The following is an 8807-nucleotide window of genomic DNA, read 5'->3' as shown; positions in this document are numbered from 1 at the left end:
CAGCTGCTTTAAGATCTACTCACACCGTGTTGCCATTAAGGCTACCTAGTTAAAAAAAAACTTATCGTCATCTTTTTGAACGTGATTATTAGACACCCGTTAAATCTCCACCGAGGTTTCTTGAGAGATCTTCAGTGAGCGAGTAATAAAAAACTACGTCGCTTCCAACCTCTGCTGTCACTGTAAACTCGGACGTGATGTTCTGCAGAGTTGCAGTGTGCCTTTCCTATTGTCGTATTCAAGAGTACTTTCTGTGTGAGCTCCTCACTGCGTGTTCTGTACTCTACTGTGATGTAATTTAGATGATTACGTGGAGTAGAGTGACAAGATCTACTTGAACACTTTCGGTTTGTGAAATGAAACACTAAATTCACTACTGTAAATACAAGTAATGGACATTTAAAATAACCACAGTAAAGCTAGAAGAGTGAAAGATAAAATACTATTTAGAATGACATTCACAATAGACTTAAGAACAGCACAACCACCCAAACAGGAACTTGAACCCTGGGCCCTCAGATTAAATTTCAGATGCTCTACCGACTGAGCTATCTGGGCTCTGAAAGAAAGTTGACACTGTCGGGATCCTCGCAAGTCACGTGTCTCTTGTGCTGAAGAGCAGTCATACCTGACCCGTCTGGAATGACCACTGACAGACTTTATCATGAAGCGACGGCACCACTCCCAGTAGAATGAGTGAGAAATACAGCATGACATGGGTAGTTAAGGGGCTCCCACAATCCATCTTTCCTCACATTACTGATTTTTTTCAATAGCATTTGGACCTTTTTTCACATTCAGATTTTTTTCTCATTTAATAAAATCTTTTAATCAACAACATTAAAAAGAAAACAAATGGAACATTTTTTGGAACAATAATTAAAAAAATATTTCAATGCCTTGGTTGTATACGTGTGCACACCCTTTATAAAGGGAGTTGCAACAGTGCTGAAATTTAAAGAGCATTTCTGTAGAGAAAACAGCCTTGATGTTAAGCTTAGGGAGCCTGTCTTTTCGAAATTCTATTTCTTGACACCTTGCACAGCCTCCCGACAGACTAACAAATATTTGTTGGAGAAATTGGCTCACACACCGGAAGACACTAACGTTTATTTACGATAGAGTATGTGAATAACAGTTTAACCGAAAAAGTTTGTAATTGTGATTTTGTTAAAATTCAATAAATCGTCTATCAACAGTTAGAATTTATTAAGAAATTGTTTTATTTCATAAACTATAAGACAATTCAGAGAGTTTATAGGTCATATCCGTCGCTTATGTTCTTTTAACTCTAGAGTTCAGGATCCAAACCCAGCTGCGGACGATTGTGTTTCTTGAATCTCTTGTAATCATCAAAAGTCGATGTGTAGTCCTTCAGTACTTTCTCGAGTTGTGCCATGGATATTTTATACGTTCAATACTTGTCATGCTCTTTTGCATTTTCCTTAACAAACGGAAAAAGTTCAAAGTGTGTTTATGGCAGTGTTTCACATCTACACGAAAGCACTTGTAACAGTACAGGACACGCAGTGAGGAGTTCGTGAAGCTTTCAGTTTAGAGCGGAGTTTAGAAGGAGGATTCACTCGCTGAATGATCTAACATGAAATCCTGGGTGAGATTCAACAGGTGTTTTCTGCAACAGCCATGACAAGTGTGAAGCAATCTCAGGATTTCCTGAATTTGAACTAAATTATTAGTTCAAATAATTTAGGATTTAACAGAACTAAATGAGGTACATTTAAAACAGCAGCGCAACTCTGCAGCACGTCGAGTGTGCCTGCATTTAATTGTGTAAACCTTGCTCTCTCTGAACACAAGCAAAGAGTTCTCACTCAACAGAAGATTGCGATGTGAGTACTGTAAGATAAAGCACCTGGAGATGCCAGGGATTGAACCCAGGACCTCATACATGCAAAGCATGCACTCTACCACTGAGCTACATCCCCAATGAAAAAGGCTATGGAACAGACTTAGAGATGTGCAAATGCTCATTGATCACACCACTCATGAAGAATGCCTGCAGTTTCCCACTTTCGCGTTTCTTCTACTACAGAGTAAATTCATAGGAATGAAAAAATAAGGAAGGAAAAATAATCGCATCGAAGCTTCAAGAGACTGGGCACAAATTAATCTGTTATTTTTGCATCCAGTTACATGGGCGACGGTGGTTGATTCCCAGATGGGGGAGTGATTTTTGTCTACCTCCTTACTCGACTGTCTTTCAATTCTATTTTATTTGAAAGCTTTTTGCATCTTTTAAGTGCTCTTGATTAAACTATGCATAGAAAAACAGCAGTGCTGATGATTTAACGTAAAAGGGTGAAATGACGCCCCAACCACAGGAATGGTAACAGGAAGGATCGTGTTCTTATTTAATATGTCCTTTTGAGATGTCTTGTCAATGCACACACGGAGAAACTGCTTAGCAAAAACATAACGGACAGAAAAAAGCTTCATAAACATGTGAATGTGATTAGCAGCAGTAAGGTATGCATTCAAATGTTTAAGGCTGATTTATAACAGCAGCAGAAGAAAGGTGCAGCACAATGCATTTTGTGAGAATTCACGGGTTTTTATGCTGCTTGGACTTCTTTCAGGCCTATGAGGTGACCCCTGTTTTATTTTCATTTTCAAACTTCAGAACCGAATAACAAAAAGGTTTCATGTGTGACAGCATTCCGTTGCAAATACCGTTTCCACGATGTATTCAGCGACGGGAATGAAATATTTTAGTGCTGGTTCAAATGCGAGGAATTTCAGAAAAACCTGGAAAAGCAACGCTTACAGTAAATGACATATCTAAAGCGTGTAGTCAGCATGAACAGAACAACGCAATGCTCTGTAAAAACGATCTGAAGCCGCAATTACTCTTTTATCTCGGGCAGTTCATTCCGATACGATGTTTCCACAGACTAAATGAAATGCCGAACTCCAAACATGTTGTTGCCATTATTGTACTCCTGCTGAAAGAAGAAAGAAACAAAGGTGTCGTAAATGAACTTTGTCGCCCGTGGGAGATGTCAAGTGCATTGGACATGAAAAGTGCCGGATAAAACCCATTTCTCTTCGTTTCTCTTACAGTCGGGGCTCCTATTGAAAGTAAAGGAGGCAACGTGCTCAGCAAGCCGACTCAGCGCTTACTGAACGCAGGTGTCTCAGAGCGGTGTGTCCAAGCGGCAGTAAAAGAGGGGAATTCTGCCGGCATCGTGGCTTAGTTGGTTAAAGCGCCTGTCTAATAAACAGGAGATCCTGGGTTCAAATCCCAGCGGTGACTTTTTTTCCTGTCTTCTCGCACCGTTTATTGTTATAGAGAACATGCTTCTGTATTACCTCAGTCAATATCACCGGGAATGTGAATAGAAATGTAAACATCAATATTTCTGCTGTCTCCTGAGAAACACAAGTATAGAGTCAAAACACAAGAAATAATGCTAAAAAATTATTCAGTTAACACCCAGATGTGACAAAACACATTTAAGACTTACATCCCCTTTAAATATGTATTTCCTTAATATCAGTTGTCTTCCCTCCCCAGGACACCTGCAAATTCACTTGAGCATATTAAAAGCTGTGTGTAAGTCTTACATGTGTTCTGTCACATCTGGGTGTTAAATTAATAGATGTGTTGTGTTATTTTATATGATTTGACTCCACGCTTGTGTTTCTCGGGAGACAGCAGAAATATTGGGGATTTGCGGCTACAGAAAATAATGTGAACTTTACAGGCAAAAGTAAGGTTACGTTAAAGAAACAAAAACGTATTGTCATCTTTTTCAACGTGATTTTTTAAGACATTTGTTCGGAATAGTATATCTTCTCGTGTCTATGGCTGTTATCCTACAATAACGGTGGTGAAATAGCAGGAATGTGCGGAAAGAATCGGAGATTGAACAGAAGACTCATACAGTCGATAGTAAGGTTGTGTAGGACCGCACACCCTACGATGTCAGTGTTGAGTAGTGAGGTTTAAAAGCTTCTTCACGAACCAGGAAGGAGTACAAACCTAAAGTCTTCTGATCCGTAATCAGACACGTTATCCATTGCGCCATTGGCATTTGTATTGCATTCAGAGCCGCTACTATTCATGTGTCTTGTAAGTGTGTCTAGTTACTACGTCTTTCATTATGTCTGGTTTAAAATAATGTATCTTTAAAACAGACAAAGGGTTTATGAGTCTCCCTGAAATTCACACACGAAGAATAAAAAATATCGCGTTTAAAAAGAATAAAGAGATGCCGGCGAAAGAAAACGGAGCGTCTTAAGTGCGCGCAATCACTGAACTAAACTCCCGATCGGTAAGTTTGTCGGCGGCTTTTTAATTGTGTTAGGAAGAACAAACAGTCCACATTGTACATTTTAAAGGTCTAAGCAAAACAATCAGACGTGAGGATTGGGATTAGGATCCAGAACAGGAGCCTTTACTTCTTTATATACTGAGCTTTCGGGTGAACGTCAAAGTGAAAGACAAATTCGCAATTTTCACTTTTTGATTAAGGAACAAGAATATCCCTCGGGAGGGGGATCAGAATACCTCCTGGGTATCCCTGCCTGTCGTAAGAGGCGACTAAAAGGGTTGTGTCAGGAAGGGCATCCGACGTAAAACCATCTTGCCAAAACCATGGTTGCAAAGAACACAAAGCACATACCGGATCGGCCGGGGCCCGGGTTAACAACGTCCGCCATTAGTGCTGTTTCCCAACAGGGTACTAATGGAAATTATGCTACTGTGGGGAAAACTGTAGAGTGGGGGCTACAGAAAAGAAACAAGGTGAAGGGGCCTGGAAGGAATGTTAAGTCAATGAGAGTGGGGAGTTGGAATGTTGGCACCATGACAGGGAGAGGGAGAGAATTGGTTGAAACCATGGCAAGGAGAAAAGTGGAGATCTTGTGTGTGCAAGAAACCAAGTGGAAAGGAAACAGCTCAAGACACCTAGGAGAGGGATACAAGATTATATATGCTGGAAAGAGTACCAAAATGAATGGAGTGGGTGTGATAGTGTGCAAAGACCTAGCAGACAAGATAGTGAGGGTGGTTAGACACTCAGACAGGATTATCAATGTACAGGTGGCTTTTGAGAGTGGGTTATGGAATATCATCTCTGTATATGCACCACAGGTAGGAAGACCACAGGAGGAAAAGGATAGCTTTTTGGAAGATCTCGAAGAAGTGGTTAGCAGAATCCCAGGAAATGAAATGGTGGTAATTGGAGGAGACTTCAATGCACATTTAGGAGAGAAATGCCCAGATTATCCAGATGAACATGGTCAGAGAGGGCTAGGAGAGAGAAATGAAGAAGGAGGAAGGCTACTAGAAACACTCCAAGCTCTTGAATTGTTTGCAGTGAACACAGGGTTCACGAAGAATTATGAGCAAAAGGTGATATACAGGAGTGGAGGCCATGATACCCAAATAGATTACATATTAGTGAGAAGAATTGATAGAGCGAAAGTCCAAGATGCTAAAGTCCTGCCCTATGAGGCTGTTACCAGACAACACAGGCTACTGGTGATGGACATCACAATATTGAAGGAGCGAAGAATAAGGCAGAGGAAACACCCAGCACGAACAAAAGTGTGGAAACTGAGAGAAAACAAAGTAGATTTCAACAGGCTGGTGAAAGAAATGAAAAACAACACAGAGGAAACAGAGGAGCCTTCAGTTGAAGAAGAGTGGACTGAGATGAGCCACATCCTAGAAGAGGCTGCTACCAGGGTTTGTGGAAAGACAAGAGGAGGCAGACCGAGGGAAAATGAAGAGTGGTGGTGGGATATGGAAGTTCAGGAAACACTGAAGGAAAAGAAAAAAGCATACAAGGCACTGAAAGATGGCACTGGAGAATTACAAGAATATAAGAGACTAAAGAAGGTAGCAAAAAGAAGTGTAGCAAGAGCAAAGGAAAGAGCCTGGAAAGAATGGTATGAGAAACTTGAAACAAAGGAAGGAGAGGACCAAATCTACAAGATTGCTAAACATAGAGCGAGACAGAAAAAAGATATTATCCGGGTGGCGGTACTCAAGGATGGAGAAGGCAGAGTCTTGATTAAAGAAGAACAGATCAAGCAAAGATGGCTGGAGTACTTCAAAAATCTGTTAAATGTAGAAAATGAGAGGGAGAACCTAGTGGAGGCAGACGTAGTGTGTGGACCAATCCAAGAAATTTCAGTAAAGGAAGTGACAGAAGCTATCAAAGAGATGAAAGTGGGCAAAGCAACTGGACCATCAGGAATAGCAGCAGAACACTTTAAGAACCTCGATGAAGAGGGGATTCAGTGGCTGACGAGATTGCTAAACAATATTGCAAAGGAAGAGAGAATTCCAGAAGAATGGACAAAAAGCAGTATGGTTACCATCTACAAGGAGAAAGGAGACCCAATGGAGTGTAAAAACTATAGAGGAATAAAACTTCTGGAACATGGATTGAAAATCCTGGAAAAAATTCTGGACAAGAGACTCAGGAAGATAATCAGGATCCACAACTCACAATTTGGATTCTCAGCGGGGAAAAGCACAACAGATGCCATTTTTGTGATGAGACAGTTACAGGAGAAGACACTAGAGAAAGGGAAAAAGCTGTATGTGGCCTTTCTGGACTTGGAGAAGGCATATGACCGTGTGCCCAGAGAGGTGGTGTATTGGTGCTTGAGGAAGAAAGGAGTACCAGAAAGCATGGTGAAGTTAGTTCAAGCAACCTATAGAGATGCAACTACGAAGATGATAACACAACAGGGAGAGACAAAAGAGTTTGAAATCACAGTTGGAGTACACCAAGGATCAGCACTAAGTCCTTTCCTTTTCATAAACATTATTGACACACTGACAGAGGAGGTAAGAACAGAAGTGCCTTGGGAACTCATCTTTGCTGATGATGTGGCACTGATGGCAGACTCAGAAGTAGAACTACAGGAGAAAGTGTTCAAATGGCAGAGGAGTCTGGAAAAGGGTGGACTGAAAATGAATGCAGAAAAATCTGAAATAATGGTAATGGAGAGAAGAGGAGATACTATGACCAATGTTGAGGAGACAAATGGAGGAAAACTGAAACAAGTTGATGACTTTAAATACCTTGGATTAAAACTGGTAAAGGGAGGAGAAACACTGGAGGCAGTAAAACAAAGAGTGAAAGCTGGATGGAACAAGTGGAGAGAAATAACTGGAATAATCTGTGACAGGAAAATTCCCAGAAAATTAAAGTGCAAAATGTACAAGACTGTGATTAGACCTGTACTACTATATGGAGCTGAATGCTTGGCAGTTGGAAAGAGGGAAGAGTACTTGATGAGAAGAACTGAAATGAGGATGTTGAGATGGATTCTGCAGATTTCAATGAAGGATAAGATCAGAAATGAAGAAATCCGTAGACGATGTAGGGTGGTGGATGTGGTTGAGAAGATGCGAGAGGCGAGGTTACGGTGGTATGGACATATCATGAGGAGGGACGTTGAGGAAGTAACAAAGAGGGTAATGGAATTTGAGGTGGAAGGTAACAGAGGAAGAGGCAGGCCTAGAAAGAGATGGATAGATTGTGTGAGAAAAGATATGGAGGTATGTGAAGTGAGTGAGGAAGATGTGCTCGACAGAGACAAATGGAGAAGAGCAACCAAAGCAGCTGACCCCAGGACAGTCTGGGACTAAGGCTGTGAAAAAGAAGAAGAAGAAGATTAAGGAACAAGAAAACACCATCCTTCGAGCTGGATTCAAACCAGGGACATAAGAAATGCCCACTGTTTTTGTCTATAGTCTTAAGATCTAGCAATTGAGCTATCGAGATGTCGGAAAGGAAACGCTTTGTCACACGTGTAGCCCAATGTAGTGTAGTGTTCCTCTATTTAAATCCCAGTTCGACGTCAAAATACTCACTCTCATAGTCTCGTTCAGAAGAAGAAATGGACCAGGCTTCCACTGTATAAACGTCCAGAGTTCTTATAAAACGTTTGAAGGGACATCAGTGCAGGCTGAAATTGGCCCTTTTTCTAGTGGGATCAGGATCATATAAAACCTTTCTATTGGATTGAGAAGAGGATCATGGAGACACTCAAAATATCCCTGTCTTTGCTTCTTTCAAGAATGAATGGAGTATTGAGCTGCAAGCATCGGTTTAAATCAAAACTCTCTGCTACTGCAGTTGCTTGTTTGAGAGTTTCTTCAAATCTTTCAACTGAACGTTGATATCAAGGGATATTGACGGTAATATCATAGGGACTTTGGTTTTCTTTTGATCGAAAATTGTATTAAAATACAAGCCTCTTTCACAGTTGTATAATACTTTCCCTTGCATCCTCAGATAAAATTTCTAAATACCACAAAGTTACAACATATGGAATAGCATTTATTTTAAAAAGTATTTTAAAATTAGCATTTATTTAGAGCTATATTTAGAGCTTAGTAAAGATAGCATTGCTAATATTGATGGAGTAGAAATGTAAGATGAATTGATAGCTTTTTCTGAACTAAAAAAGTCCTACAACGCCTCCTGAAATAGGTAAGGACTCATAGCAAGACATTGCTATTGCATTGCGCATTTTGCAGATGCGACCAATTTCTGCTTCTGGTGAGTGCATCTTTTCCAAACTGAAATTAACAAGAACATTTTCAAGATGCGCCATGTCCCTAAATCGGTCATCAGGACTACTATTAATATCAGGTGAAAGCAGTACAAAGCATACATTTAACCTAAATATTAAGAGACTATATCTGTCAGCTACTGCTGTAAGCATGTCAGCCAACGCTAGAAATATTACTGCTCTACTACAGTAGCTAAAGAAAGCAAGTCCGACTTAGAAACGGATCACAAGTCGAAAACATAAAC

At 40.5% G+C, this 8807-nt stretch overlaps 1 non-coding gene across 1 annotated transcript; it reads right to left on the bottom strand.

Moving 5' to 3' along the window:
* Positions 1–1874: 1874 nt before the first annotated feature.
* trnaa-ugc (transfer RNA alanine (anticodon UGC)) lies at positions 1875–1946 on the bottom strand. The gene has a single exon. It is a non-coding gene; the product is annotated as a tRNA-Ala (tRNA).
* Between the last annotated feature and the right edge of the window lie 6861 nt (positions 1947–8807).

Source organism: Lepisosteus oculatus, chromosome 14 (genome assembly GCF_040954835.1).
Source record: "Lepisosteus oculatus isolate fLepOcu1 chromosome 14, fLepOcu1.hap2, whole genome shotgun sequence".
Taxonomy (NCBI): Eukaryota; Metazoa; Chordata; class Actinopteri; order Semionotiformes; family Lepisosteidae; genus Lepisosteus; species Lepisosteus oculatus.
The sequence above is the reverse complement of the archived record's forward strand: the minus strand, read 5'-3'. Positions and strand labels throughout refer to the sequence as shown.